This window comes from Prionailurus bengalensis, chromosome A1 (assembly GCF_016509475.1).
Source record: "Prionailurus bengalensis isolate Pbe53 chromosome A1, Fcat_Pben_1.1_paternal_pri, whole genome shotgun sequence".
In the NCBI taxonomy this organism is placed as follows: Eukaryota; Metazoa; Chordata; class Mammalia; order Carnivora; family Felidae; genus Prionailurus; species Prionailurus bengalensis.
Window position 1 is genome coordinate 162,265,911 of NC_057343.1, and position 16,335 is coordinate 162,282,245.

The 16,335-nt window shown below is 35.0% G+C and overlaps 1 pseudogene; it reads right to left on the reverse strand.

Moving 5' to 3' along the window:
* Nucleotides 1-825: 825 nt before the first annotated feature.
* On the reverse strand, nt 826-3,052 carry LOC122479825 (annotated as a pseudogene).
* Nucleotides 3,053-16,335: the final 13,283 nt, after the last annotated feature.

Sequence of the window (16,335 nt, forward strand, 5' to 3'; positions counted from 1 at the left end):
AAGTTGAAAGGAGACAAAAGACTGAGAGGAAACAATGAAATCAATCATAATTAACATTTTGCTTGCTTTTCCCTGAGAAAAATTACCTAGATAATAGCTACTTGTTTTGGTGTGAGAAGAAATGTGTGGGGTTTTTTGTTGTTGTTTCTATACTTGGATTTTAATTCTCTTTTGATATAAAACTATGGAACACTCTGATAATCTATACCATATTAGTAAGTATAAGAGAAAACAGGTTAAACAGTATTTATAGACTGTACCAATAAACCCTACAACAAGCATTAAATGTGTTTCAAAAGTTGGTATTAATTCATAACCTGCAGCTGTCAAGTGTGTATGACTTAAAGGTTAAAAGTCCACATTTTAAATAGTCTTCTCAATTATAAACCCAGATTTTCTGTAGGCTTCACAAACCAGATCAACAGCTAGAATATGTAAGAGTCAAGGAATAAATAATATACATATATATTTATACACACATATATATATATTATATGTGTATGTATGACATATACATATAAAATACATACATATCAGGGCGCATGGGTGTCTCAGTTGATTAGGTGTCTGACTTCAGTTCACGTCATGATCTCTGGTCTGTGGGTTTGAACCTTGCATTGGACTCTGTGCTGACAGCTGGGAGCCTGGAGCCTGGAGATTCTGTGTCTCCCTCTCTCTCTGCCCCTCCCCCACTCACACTCTGTCTCTCTCTTTCAAAAATAAATAAATATGAAAACACACACACATATATCAGTTATATTACCTAATAAAACCATATTCTGTTAAAACACCTATGGATTTACTTCAAAAATTTAATCAAATATATCAATGTGTTTTCCAATGTTGATAGAGTGATTCAGGTTTTTCACTTGCACAGATTCCAGACTGAGCTGCCAGATGCTGAAATTCTCCTTATGGGTTAAAAGTTTATTTCACATCTAAATTTTTCCTGTTTAATGGTAAATATTTGCTGAAAGTTGGTTGAGCACATAACAGCTTAGGAGTTGGAAGAGTTTGGTTTGCACAGGCTACAACATCTAATCTGTTATGTGTGGTCACTCATTAACTTATCTTTAATAACTACCAACACCAGAATCTTTCTTTTTTACAACTTTTATCAATAAAGTAACTAATCTATAGTTATCATGCTATAAATTTATTTGGTCAGCATTGAATTGCACCATTCTGTTATTTCTTTTCCAGAAAGCTTTGGTGGAGGAACTATTGAGATCTGGTATTCTAGCTTCACTGAATCTCCCTCAAAAACCTTTTTGCTTTGTTGTCTAAAGGTGAAAGTTGGTGCTCTTCTCTGTTCTTTTGCAAGGACGCTCACCAGCACAGTAAATGTGACTTCTCCTGTTCGGCTCAAGGCAGCACATGCAAAAACCCTGCATCTGAAGCTCTCATCACTTCAAAGTTGAATGAATGATAACACTTCTCAGACATCATCATTTTGTGAAAATCATCTGATTAAACTGGTCTTCCATTTATACAGAATGATATATTAGGAGCTGGTGGTCCACTCTCTACAAAGTTCATGCTGCAGAATCTCCCAATTCAGTCAACATGTTCTCTCACACTTGAATAAAATATGGTGGGTAAGATTTCTTCTGGATTGAATCCTGATCATTCACGTATCCCTTCGAAAATGATCTACTTCTTACTTGTGACATTGGAACTTATAGTCGTGTGTGTTTGAAATTGTGCTCTCTATAATTTTGAGCTTGAAACACAGCAACTACATTCTGTGATTCTAGTAATCTGCAATCTATCTTCTCATATGTTAGCCATTGACTTCCATTATGAAGAACGCTGTCTTTACATTTCAGCTTTCTCTCCAAATCTTGACTCAAAGCTTTTCTTTTGATCCTGGTATTTCATTGTTGGGAGTTCTTGATATGGTCCTAGAATTTGCAGTTTGGGATGGCTTAGCATTTACAGGTTGGCCACTATAGGGTTGTTGATAGTTGGAGCCCACAGTGGAAAGGATTTACTGCTGCTGTAATCAGACTGTGATGGCAATACGGAGCCCAGGAAGCTGGCTGTGGACTGGTAATAGGTGGCTAGAACCCTTTGGCTCCGGTTGGAACCAGAAAGTTGTTGAAGAGATGAAGAGAAAGCAGAGGTGGACATGGTGGTGTGAGAATTCACTGTTGAAGAGGCAGAACGTCTTTGCTCTGTACATGGGTTAAGCTACATAACAGAAGACTATTTGGTCTGGCTAGAAGATCTAGAAGCTTCAACAAAATGTGTTTTTATATGCATTACCTTTCCTGCAAATTATAATATTAATTAAACAAAATGTAAGCAAAAATCATTTTAAAAACAACAAAGATGGTCTTTAAGATAAGACTTGAAGTCAAGTGTTTGACAGGGCTTATTATTAAAATATAATTTAAAATAATAACTTGAGTGTGGATAAGTATGCATTAAATTCCATAAATTCTTTGTTTTACAGACTATAATTTGGGAGTGATAATAGTTTCCATTTTATTTGAGTTTGTAAATATTGTGATGGATGTTTTAATTTATAAATGCCCAAGGCCTCCTTGAAATATATTTATTTTAAAACTGTTCCAATTATTTATTTTGTCATATGCTCATAGGTGAAAACAGATCAGTAATATGAAGAAGAGATCAGTTGTCAGAAGAGGTTAATTTAAACCAAAAGTTTTCTGTTTATAAGTCTGTTTTTTAAAAAAAAGTTTTACCTGTTTTGTGTGTGTGTGTGTGTGTGTGTGTGTGTGTGTGTGTGTATGATGTAGTGAGGAAAAAATCGTGAGTTTTGGAAACAGAAGCCTGATTAGACCAAATTGAAAAACTTAACTGGATGTCCTTAGGCATGTTAAGCTTTTCAGACTTTGGTTTCATTTTCAAAATGCTAGAATATATACCTACCAGTGTTATTATCCATATGAATGGTTCTGGCCAACCATACCATGTTGTGATTCTCAGGGTCCTGTGGCACATAGGTATTTACAGTGTTTTCCATAGACTGTTCACTGTCACCTGGCTTTGTCCTCAGTACGTATCTTGTTAAAGAGTCTACCATTGCAATTTGGCCTCAAGACTTTTTAAGAAGGAAATTAACTTTTATTGAATGTTCATTTACTACAAATTATTCTAAGTGAATGTATACACATTATCTTATTAATGTATGTGTATATTACCATGAAGTATTTATTTTTAATTTCCATTTTTAACAAACAAAGCAAGCCTAAGAATAACATACACACATTGGTACTTAGGAAAGTTAGGGGACTTCATCTGATATTTGCATCATCATCTTGAACTGAATACCAACTCTTTGCCAGTTTTATAATGCATATAGTTTTTCATTTATCCATAACCATAACTAGACATATGTGATTCTTACTCATATTTCACAAATGAGAAAATTGGGCACTAAAGAGCTTACATAACTTATTACAAAAAATAATATTTCAGTGGCAGAACAGAGGTTTAACCCCAGGATCATCTGACACAAGACTTTTAGCTCCTAACAGCTAGTTTATTAGTATCTCTGAAAGTGGAAAGGGTTACAGTTTAAGTGTGATTAGGGATATCCAAGTACAAGCCATCAAGATAAAAATGCAGCTCCTCTACAATCTTTATTTTTTAAATATTTTTTTAGTTTATTTACTTATTTTGAGAGAGAGAGAGAGAGAGCAAGCATGAGCAGGGGAGGGGCAGAGAGAGAATCCCAAACAGGCTCCAATGCTGTCAGCACAAGCCCAACGTGGAGCTTGAACTCACAAGCCACGAGATCATGACCTGAGCCAAAACTAATAGTCGATGCTTAACTGAGCAACCCAGACAGCTCTCTTTTCCAATTTTAAAACAAATGAATATCTCTGATATATGCAGGAACTTAGAATTTTGATTCCTATTGCATTGAAGTATAATAAAGTCATGACTAATATAATATTTATATTGTTATTATATAGATTCAGACTTCTATTTTTATAGAAGAATCTAAACTTTAATTCTAATTTTCATTTATGTACTGAGGATTAAATTTAAAAAAAACCACCTTAAACCAGCACACTGATGTTCATGAGTCTTACTTTTGTCATTCTGTATTTCTTTGCCCTTTATTAATTCCTTATTCAGAGTGTAAGTTTTATTATCATTCTTGTCAAAAATAATTTTTACTTAAGTTTTTAATTCCAGTTAGTTAGCATGCAGTGTTGTATTAGTTTTTTAGGTGTACAATATAGTAATTCTACAGTTCCATATATTACCCTGTGCTCATCATGACAAGTGCATTCCTTAATCCTCACCTTAATCCTTAATCATCACCTATTTCTCCATCCCCCACAGCCCTCCCCTCTGTTAACCATCACATTGTTTTCTATAATTGAGTCAAAAATAATTTGGGGGCACCTGGGTGGCTCAGTCGGTTAAGTGTCCTACTTTGGCTCAGGTCATTATCTCATGGTCTGTGGGTTCGAGCCCCACGACGAGCTCTATGCTAACAGATCAGAGCCTGAAGCCTACTTCAGATTCTGTATCTCCCTCTCATTCTCTCTCTCTGCCCTTCCCCCACTCATGCTCTGTCTCTCAAAAATAAACATTAAAAAATTTTTAAAAATAAAGTAAAATAATTTTAAAATTTCACCATGGGCTCTATTATGCACATACATATGTAGATGGTTACTGTTAATCAGGAATATTTCAAAGTGTGAAAAAAGAAAATGCCTATCTAAGTCCATTTATATTGAAATTTTAATATGTTGCTATTACAGCTGACATTCAAAGGAGTAATTGAAGTGTCAATATATATTTTTTCATTTATCTATTTAAATATCCATCTAACTATAAACACGCATTTATAGGCACATGCATACACACATGCATATTTGTGTGTGCGGATATGTATTTGCATATGCATATGTGTGTATACACATACACACATAAATATAGCCGAGAGATGACAGATATTAATTTAGCTTTAACAATAATTAATACCTAGAGTAGTAGATTTTATAAATTCTACAAAGGGAATAATGTTATCCTTAGCTACAAGGTATTATAATGGAGATAGAAAGATAAGAAAACCATTTCTATCAACAAATACTTAAAACATATGAGATATAAAGAATTTCTAAGTGAATTCAAATGAAGGTAAAAATTAAATGTAATTAAAAAAGACATTTTCAACTCAATGAGTCTTATGCAGGGAAGACCTTAACTGTATAGAATACATCTAAAAGTATGAAGTAAATTTGATAATAATACAGATGTGAGAAACTACATGAAAACACAGAATAATTTGAATTTTTAAAGAGATTCTCAGGGTATCAACTTGTGGGGCTCAGAAAGGACACACTTAGAAATATGTATGTTGTAGATCTGGATGTCAAAATAAGTTAAATTGATGTAAGTGTAGAACTGCTTAACAGTGGTCTAAGGTTCTTGGAATGAATCTGACTTAGGAGTCAAAGAAGATTATTTAGGCTGAACCAGAGGTGACATTGGAAAATGTATGGGAAGACTGAAAGAGCAATATATACACATCCTTCCACTGATGCCTACTTTTGTTTGTAGGTTTCATTATCATTCACTTCATTATGAAGAGAACTATTGCACCAATAAAATATATTTCCCAATGTGGTACAGTAGATTGAAAAACTGGCCACAATCTTTCAGTCTTCCTTATGTTCACACCCTTTCAATGTAACTTGGAATTTCTTTGCATTAAAGAGTGAAGTTTCTCTTTCCATTTCTTGAACGTAGGCTGGCTGTGTGACTCAGTTGGCCAATATAATGTTGTGTAAGTGACAACATGCCAATTCTGAGGACAGGGTCTCAGGAGTCCAGAATCAATGTCTACTCTCTCTTGGAATCCTGCCCAATTGTCATGTAAACAAGTTCCAGCTGGTCTGCTGAAGTACAAGACAATGGGGAAGCAGAGACACTCTTCCAGCTGCAGTCATTCCACAGAACCACTTCCAAGCCAACCGCACTGTTGAGCTCAGACGTATGACTGAGCCATTGAAACAAGAATTTCCCAGATAAGGCCAACCCAATTGCCAAAACACAGAATCATGAGTTAAATAAATGGTCATTATTTAAACCTTTAGTATTTCAAGTGGTACGTTATGCAGCAAAAGCTAACTGATACATGGTCAATATCCTTCTGGTGGGGAGTATGGTTAAATTAGTTTATCATGCAGGGAATCTATATGCATTCCTAACCTGTATGAAAAGCTTTCACTGACATTTTACTTACCGTAAGATAAACTTCTTTTGCACCAAATTGTATTAACAAGTCAGAGGTGTCAGTCTTACTTCTTTAGGTTCTAACTTAAAATGAGTATTTATTGTAATTTTACTCTCTACTGAGTTCTGGCTTTCTGTTCCTGCCATATGAATACTAGGTGGCTTTGCTGATTGTCCAGTCCACTTTTGGAATAATCACACAAAACTGACTCTGGTTTTAAGTCATTTTACATTAGGCTGCCACACAATTGTCTAAAATACCAAAGAGAAGAAAGTGATTCTCCTGCATACAACATCTTGTACATTTTAGTTAGCCTTGGTGTTAACTTCAGATGGAGAAGCTTTGTAGCATTTCACATAGACTCTGCGTATATGTGTGTATGTGTGCATCAAAGAATGAATGGTAATATAAAGCAAATTGCTTTTCTTACGGTCCAATGTTAATTAAAACCAAATGTCCCTTCCACAATGTAGCTAATGTACTTTAATTATTCTGTCTTGTGCAGTTGTGACAAAAGGGAACACGTAATTATTAAAGGGAAAAAATACACATTGTACCAATAATTGTCCACACTGTGAAATAGTATTGCTTTTCCCCTGTGAGGAACTTGAATACTTGCCAAATAATCCTCTCTACACCATTTAAATAATGTACATTGTTCTTTCCCAATAATTTACCTTTTTATTGGGTTTAAGCGCAACGTGTTTATTGCCATTTACTTTTCTTCCACAGTTTTAAACAATGCAAGGCCACAAGATGTTTTTAATGTTTTTTTTTTCCTGGCATAAATTTTAAACATAAGAAATGAATGTTATTTTACATAACAAAGAAGTTTGGTAGCAATCATAATGACCTTAATGCTAACCTTTTCTATTTAAACATGGGAAAATCTATTCCCCTGAGATTAATTTTCTTCTGCTATTGAATTAAGAATAGCTACAAAGATGGTAGATGAAAAGTGGTGGACAGATCAAAAGGTAACAGGTATAAAGTGGGTAGGTCACAAAATAATCTTTCTTATGCTGTTCAATATTAGGAAACAGAAATGGAATCTATTAAAATTTTCATATATTTGAATTCTTTCTCTGTCTCCCACTCTATTAAGCTCTCTGTTTTTTTAAATTATTTATTCCACCAAAGAACACTCTCTTTCTTTTTTAAATTTTTTTTAATGTTTATTTATTTTTTAGAGAGACAGAGTGTGGCTAGGAGAGGGGCAGAGAGAGAGGGAGACACAGAATCTGAAGCAGGCTCCAGGCTCTGAGCTGTCAGCAGAGCCCCATCCCAGACAGAGCCCCACCCAGGGCAGGGCTCAAACTCGAGTGAGATCATGACCTGAGCCAAAGTCAGATGCTTAACTGAATGAACCACCAAGGTGCCCCACACTCTCTCTCTTTCTAAATGAGATTGATAAACATTTGAGCAACTTACTCAAATGCTCATGTATCAGAAAAAGAAACTGTAAATATAACAGTGTCAAGAAGGACAACTACCCTCTCCCAGAGACTTTTGTTCTCTCCCCAAAGGAGGAAGTTGATTTTTCCCAAAACGATGATAAAAAAGGATAACTGAAAGGAGGAAATGAAGCAGAGGCCAATTTTCAGACCAATTTTGATGGTAGTTGTTCTGTAGCTCTGTTCCATAGATCATTTTTCAGTATTCTGACAGTGAGGTGTCAGCTCTGGCAGGGACTTTTTGATTCTGACATTAGTTCCTGTGTTGGCTTCAGGGGGAGTGGCACCCTAGTGAATCACTTCTTCATTGCTGTGGGAATCATTCTTACACCCTGAGTTAGAATCTGGTTTTGGCCTTCAGCATTTACAACAATATTATAATTACTTGATTCCCTGTTTTGAACTGCTTTATGTTAAAATACCTAGAGAGTTTTCTGTCTTTTGGATTAAACTCTGATTGATACAGTTTCAAAATATTTTTGATAAGGCAATGAATTTGTCCAATAAATTAGGATTTCAGATGAAAATGACTGAGAAACAGATTGCTTCAGATTATAGGGATTCTTTAACACCTTGATAAGAAATTAGAATTCATCCTAAAATTCATGACAAGCCATGAGAGGGGTCTTTCAGGAGAGAAGCAGCATGATCAATATGTATTTTACAAAAATAATTCTGGAACCTGTATGGAGTAAGTGGAAGAATTCTAGACAGAAGCAAATGGTTTAACCTGATGGAAATAGTTGGAGCTAGCATAAATTACAGCATGGGATAACTGATAATTCTCTGAGATAATACTCCTTTCGTAAAGAATAGGCATAAGATGTTTTCAGTAATGTTAAAAAAATAGTAACCCAGAAGAACCCATTTTATTTATTTTTTCATATTAGAGCCAACAGCTTTCATTTTGTTCAACACTTTATCATCGTAACAGGCTTTCCAGTTAACCCATGAACATGGTAGTATGTAAATGAATAGATATGGAATACATGTATCAAGTATCCTTTCTCTGCCTGAAAGTTCCCAGCAAATACATCAGTTCTTAAAGCTCAAATATACCAGTTATTTTAATTAAACTGATGGAACATTGGCAGAATCAAAACAATTTGAATATTTGCCAGTACTAAAGCCAAGTGCCCATCCCTGTATAAGAACTCAGTACACATTAGTTCTCTTACTCTCCATTATACCTACAACACTGAAAACACCCTAATATTCCAAGACAAAACCAGGCATGTTCTTAGACTAGAATATGCCCCTAAGTTTAGACATTTTGTCAGTGAAATACCCAAGCAACTGTATAACCAGTGAACAAACTGAAATAAGCATCATTTTAGAAGATAAATATCTCCTTGTGCTTCAGGAAAAGGAAAAAAAAAACCATCCAATTATGTGGCCATAGGAGGGAACAAAACTTTCTGAGCAATGTAGCACTCAAGATGAGCATTGAAACAAAAACGGAAGAGTTGAATGTATGAAAACAGTATCAAGAAAAGCAGAAACCAGTATGAGAAAAGAAGGATATAAGGATAAGCAAGGCTGGGTCTATATTGTGGAGGGAAGTGAATGGCTGGCTGAGAAATCAGTATTTAATTAATGCACTATAGAAAAACTTTAAAGGATTTTGAATGGAGAATTAATTAATTAAATAATTTACAAAACAATAACAACAATAACAATAAACAAAATCCCCAAAACCTCTGGTGTCTACATGTAATTTTCAGATGGAATTCCTCAGAAAGATAAATTTAATTTTGCTTGAGGAGGTTTGGCCTATATGAAGGTTTGCCAGAATTTTTTTTTTTTTTGCCAACATTTGCAAAGTTGGATATGTCATAATTGTCAACCACCAACTTCTGGCTTATTTATTTATTTTTCTAGGAAGCAACTTTATTCATGCTGGCACTACTCAGTTGGGTTCGTACCCAAAGAACTTAGCCCCAAACACCACGTGCCATAGTTTTAATTTTTTAAATCAAAAGATATATAAACAGAGATATATAGCATAACTGGCACTACTAAGCAATTGTAGTGGGTTTAGAGATGAAGCCTTACTTGGTATAAGTTTTTGAGGCAATAGAATCACCAGCTGTGGCCTCTGCCCTGTGTTTACACTTTCCATCAGAACATTTCACTTATCCATGGTTGGTATATCTGAGAGATATGAAATCTCATTTATGGAATTGGTATATTATATCTCCATTCCTAGAATACAATCTACCCCATATAAATCTACTAAATACCTTAAACAGCCCAATATATTTGCACATCATAGGATTTTCAGTACGATTATCCATATAAATTAATTGCTTATTTCAGGACTATTTTCGTGGGCAATTGCCCTTGTTAACAATAAGTGGGAACAAATACGGATAAAAGTGATATAAGTATAAAGGCCAAATTTTACATTTGATTATGCCTTCATATTTATTACTTTAAAGAAAGTTTAAATATATTTCCTGTATAACCAAAGTGGAGGGAAAATAATTTAAAAATCACATATTCACAGAATGCTAATTTATTACATTCATCAGTTATAATAAAATGTGTCTACGTGTTTAGTTTTGTTATTTCATATTTAAATATTGCATGAATATTTTATCACTATAGTGAAAAGTTTTGCATTAAAATGATTACTTTTTTATTACAACACATAATAATTTAGCTAAATGAGTGTCTCTGTATGAAGGCACTTGATTAGGCATACATGGGTCCTTGATGACAAGAAAATTCGGGAGGTTTTTGGAAGTTTGGAGATACCTAGCTGAGACATTTAGAATACTACAGTTTTGACACTGTTGGGGTTATGTGATTGCTTTCTGACTAACTAGAAGGTAACGTCAAGGGAAAGGCAGAAATGAAAAAGGACACAGCTGGGCATGATATTCCTGCTGACTGCAAAATCAATTTCTGGCACCTGAAGGAAGCAAAGGAGAAGCGATTTCCATATCTTAGAAAGGTGCTCTGTCAACCAGAAGCTCAAGCAAACACAGGTAAAATAAAAGTAAATGTTTTCAGATTTTGTAACTTTCAAGTTATAATTTGGTATGTTTGCACCAATTGTTTACAAAGCCACTGAGTCAGGCCCACAAACTTAAGATTAATTATTTGCTCACCAAAATAATTTCATAAAATAAGCCAAGTCTTTAGCCACTAAACAAAGAATAATATAGTGTTAAAATAATGCCGTTGCTAAGTGTGCATGCACAGTGTGTAGAATTATGGTTTTCTGGTGTTAGTTTAACATTGTTTTTATCCAGGCTACTTACCAGCAATATGTCATTAATAACCTCTGATGGCCCTCACTTGGACACACACACATACACCAGGAAGAGTGAGATATATGAAAGAAATAGCATCCAAATGAAAATTCCAGGTTATTAACATATAGGCTAAACCCACACTATGATATAGGGTCTGGTGAGGGCTGTGATTGATATATATATCACAGTTAAATGGAAATCCTTACTTCCACTGTTTCTCAGACATTCTCTTTATTTTCTCTATCTTCCTCCTAACAAGAATCAAAGTAAGAGGGCAATGACATTATCAAATATGTATAGTCAACTTCAGCATAACAACCTCACCACATGGAAGTGGATGGTACACAAAGAAGTGGAAAAAAAAAGAATGGATAAAGCACAATGGCATGAACACAGTTCAATCTCATCTTTTGAAATGTAACTCTAGGAGCACCCGAGTGGCTCAGTTGATTAAATGTCCAACTCTTGATTTCCGTTTAGGTCCTGATCTCAGGGTCTTAAGATTGAGCCCTGCGTCAGGGGTCAGGCCGAGCTGGGTGCTGAGCCTGCTTAAGATTCTCTCTCTCCCTCTCCATCTGTCCCTCCTTCAGTTGCATGTGTGCATGCACGCACTCTTTAGCTCTCTCAAAATATAAATAAATAAATATAAAAAGTATAACTCTTATCATTGCCTTGGACTGAGGCAATTTTATTAGCAGCTTCTCTTCTCTATAGGAAGGGCTAGTGGGTAGAGGGAGGAAGGAAGCAGAAACACTATTCTATGCCTCCCTTTTTCCCCTCTTCCCTCATACATCATGTTTCTGTTCATTTTATACGCTCTGTTTATGTCTTGATTGATACAATCAACTTCTTAGAACAATCAGTATGCCGACTATTTATATCCAGGTTTATAGATTTAAAATATACTCTCTGAGAGTATACTGTTTCTAAAGAAAAAAGAAAAAAAAGCATTTCAGAAAAAGGTTAGAAAATAAAGATATAGAATTTTAGCATTTGCCATCTCGTTTTGAGATGCCATTCTGGACTTTAGGAATTTCAAATTATTCCTGTGATTCACAGACAAAGCCAAGTTCAGTGAGGCAGTATTCTTCATTAAGAAACATTTAAGTCAGTAATGGTCTGGGCCAACTGGAGAATGAAGAAAAGCAATTTAAAAGAGCACAGGATCTGTTTTAAGAATAATCACTTGTTCACCACATAAAATGAATAATTTAGATGGCCGTTAGCCACAATTATTATAGGTGGGCAAAGGCAAATAGAAAATTGTATAATTTCATGGATGTTAATTGCATTTTGGTTGAGGAAGAAAAATTCATGCACTTGCTGAATTGAACTATAATATTAAAATGAAACAACTATTTGGTTGCTTGTGAACTCATCAGGGTTTTAAATTGCATATTGATATTTTTTCTATTTTTAAATGTATTATTATTAAAAATTATATAAACATACCAGGCATATGTTTCAACAGTTAACAAGTCATGGTCAATATTGTTTTATCTGAATCCGCACATAATTTCTCCCATCACTCCGCCCACATTACTTTTATAAATATTTGCACATCCTATCATTTAATCTGTATATTTTTTTATTGATTCATTTTCATGCTGTTATTATGCCCATTCTGAGTTCTTCACATTGTTTCCCCAAATGACTGAAGCAAAGGAAGTGAGCCACATCTACCAACATATACCACCATTCTGCTTTTCTTTGATGAGCACAGTATTGGGGCTATAACAGTGGATGATTGCTGAAATAATGGTATTTCAGATTTCCTCATCCTTATAATCATTATTTCCATATATAATTTACAAAAGGGCTCAATAAATGCTTGTTGAATGAGTGCAGAGAATCCATATTTTTATGACGACTCTCATCAATTCATGTCAATGTTACATGTAAGCAAACATTCCTAATACAAAAGCTATAACAATACCCATCTCCTATTATCAGGATAAGATGTGATGGTGTTTCTAGAGCACTTAGCACAAGTCCTGGCTGTGATATACTATTAAATATTTGAACTTAATATTTATTTTTATTAGTTTTTGTTTATTATTTTTTGTTTGTTTATTTTGAGAAAGAGTGCATGCTTGTGAGCAGGGAAGGGGCAGAGAGAGAGGAGATAGAGAATCCCACACAGGGCTCAATATCACAACCCCTGGGATCATGACCTGAGCCAAAATCATGAGTTGTCTACTTAACTGGCTGAGGCACCCAGGCGGCCCTGTTTTTATTTATCATTGAAAGTGATTTTGTAATAGCAACCACAAAGGAATGAGGATCTCTAAACCTCTCTGGAGCCGACTTGCCTTCCTGATCATTCATGTTAAGAAAACTCTTCAAAACCTTAAAGGCACTTTGGAGCTTGGATTTAGTTCTATACTCACTGTGATCAAAAACAGCCTTTTATCAACAAGACTTACACCACAGTGACAGAACTATTGTTTTATTTTCTTAGTGGAGGATGTCCAAATATCCTGTATCTATACAATGCAGATATTCTAACTGTGATGATCATAAATAGGTATGGCTCTCTTCCCCCAAATGCTTGCCTAGAATCCCACTAATTACCTCAGCAGTATGCTCTTGCTCTCTAGAGCTCTAATCTCTACATAGAAGAGTGTCAAGTTGGGATAGAAATTGGATGGGTAGAAGGAGGGTGAATATAATCCATTATTAAGAAGAGTGCATCAATAAGTCAACAAACATTATTAAGAGAAAAAACAACCAAAACTGTCATGAGATATTTCAATGGCATAAACCATTTTCTCTCCTGCAAGATGCTAGCAGTCTGGTTGGGTAATGGACTAAAACAATTCCCCAGCAATGTAACACCATCTACTTTAGTTCTAAAATATAAATGTTTTATTACATTCCACAATTAAAAGTTAAATATATAGATACTATATATAAGAATGGATCCACAAAAAAATCAGTACTCTTTAACTAAACTGTGATCAGAGTTCATCCTCAGAGATTGTGATATTGTAACTCTGAGCTAGATCCTCAAGAATTTATACTTTTTAAAAACTCTACAGGAAATTTTGGTATACACTCCTTGGTGAGTGACACTGAGCTAAAACTATGATGTGAGCTGCACATGTACAATGTAGGATGTAAGATCCTACAGAAATGATCTATTGAATGGGTAGGATGTCATCTTATGTCTCCATGGCTCCCCCAAATGGCCTCCCGAAAGTACATAAGTGACTAGTACATATCAAGCACTAAATTGGTCTTTGATTAGCTTTTTCACTTCTATGAATTAACTTTTTATTTATTTATTTATTTTTTTAAATTTTTTTTTTCAACGTTTATTTATTTTTGGGACAGAGAGAGACAGAGCATGAACAGGGGAGGGGCAGAGAGAGAGGGAGACACAGAATCGGAAACAGGCTCCAGGCTCCGAGCCATCAGCCCAGAGCCTGACGCGGGGCTCGAACTCACGGACCGCGAGATCGTGACCTGGACGCTTAACCGACTGCGCCACCCAGGCGCCCCATAACTTTTTATTTATTGAAGCAATGTAAGTGAAGTTAAATTTTAATGGACCCACCAAATAGAACATGGGTGAGAAAATTGACCAAATATCATTATTCACAGAAAATGAAAGAAAAAAATTTTCTGAAACAAATGGGAGAACAAAATTTAAGGTTCAGGTTTATTGCATGAGATATACTGAGTTTAGGTGAAATCTAGAACATGGAGACTTGAGGTAGGACCAGCATAGATACATAAGTGTTTTCCATGTATGCATGCTTAATATTTTAAGAAATATTTTTGGAACTATTATTAAAAATTAATCTAGGGGCACCTGGGTGGCTCAGTTGGTTAAGCATCTGACTTCGGCTCAGGTCATGATCTCGCGGTTTGCAGGTTTGAGCCCTGCATCGGGCTCTGTGCTGACAGCTCAGAGCCTGGAGCCTGCTTCAGATTCTGTCCCTCCTCCTCTAAGCCCCTACCATGCTCATGCTCTGTCTCTCTCTCTGTCTCTCAATAATAAACGTTAAAAAAAATTAAAAATTCATCTAAAATTAGCTTTTGCTAGTGAGATTGGAATAAAATCTTCACTGTACATTATAAACTCAAGATTTGTCTCAAACTATTATGAAAGTTGTATTAATCATTTTAGAAAATACCAATATATGTCAGAGTAAAAAAAAAAGTCTTAACCAACTATGTAAAAATTAGAATCATATTAACTTATTTTCTCCAAGTATATTGTTCATATATATCCTCAGTTTGTTTGCCCTTTTTAATAAAATTATTGCAGTAAATTTTAATATAGTACCTAAATGAATGACCTGCCAGCTATAGCCAGAATATACTTATCATGCAACATTTTCACCTAATATCCAATACACTTAAAAATTCTGAAATTTAAATTTTTAGAATTACATAAAAATTACATCAATATTAGGGTATGTATTATTTGCAGTACCAAATTTTGGTGTGCCCTAAGAATTCAACTTTACATTTAAATGGAAACAAACACCACAGAAAATCAGTCCTGTAATCATGGAAAAATGTACCAACGACTAAATGTGGAGTTTCTGTCAAATACTCTAAGAGACAACATTTACCTCTTGGTCTAGGACCTCCTTCAAATTTGGAAATGGAAGCAAGAACCAATTAAATATCAGTCAAATATTTGATTATATTATGAACTGTGTTAATAACTTAAATTGATTCCCTTCTATTCTCTTGAGTTGCCTGCATGCCTTTATAAACTTGGGCATACCAGAGATTAGGGCTGATTTTTTGAGAAATGTATATAATGATCTTTATTTTCTATGTAAGTAAACAGATGATAGCTAGTGGCAACCTGGAACAGACTTCATAAGTACAGTGAAGCCTGTTTGGTTATACCTTCTAACTGATGAATTAGTGAGGAACACTCAATAAATGCTCAGAGTTCATCCATGTTCTTCCATATGTCTGTCTCTAATGCCTCAGGCAATAAAGCAAACCACATTTAAATAATTTTTTTAAGCTATTCTGTGGAGGATAAACTTAGGAATACCCCAGGCTTACCCCAATGGGTTAACAAGGCATAAAGAAATATAAAACCATAGGATGCTCACACCTGAGTTTGGGTAAACAAGACAAGGCAACCAAGAATAGGGAGGTGCAAAGGCACCCCAGAGTAGAGAGGAGGTGCAGAGCTCCTGGAATAGAAAGGGGGGGGCAAAGGCCCAAAAATAAGGGTGCAAAGGTGCCCAATACATAGGTATATGAAATAAACAAGATTAGATATTCAAGGTGGAAGCACCCCCATTTTAGTACTATGGCAGAAAATGCTTTCAAGGAAGAAAGGACCAAGTTAGGTAAACAGGTAAATTGGGCTATATACCACAGCTGTAGCAGCTCAGAGCTGAGATGATTAATA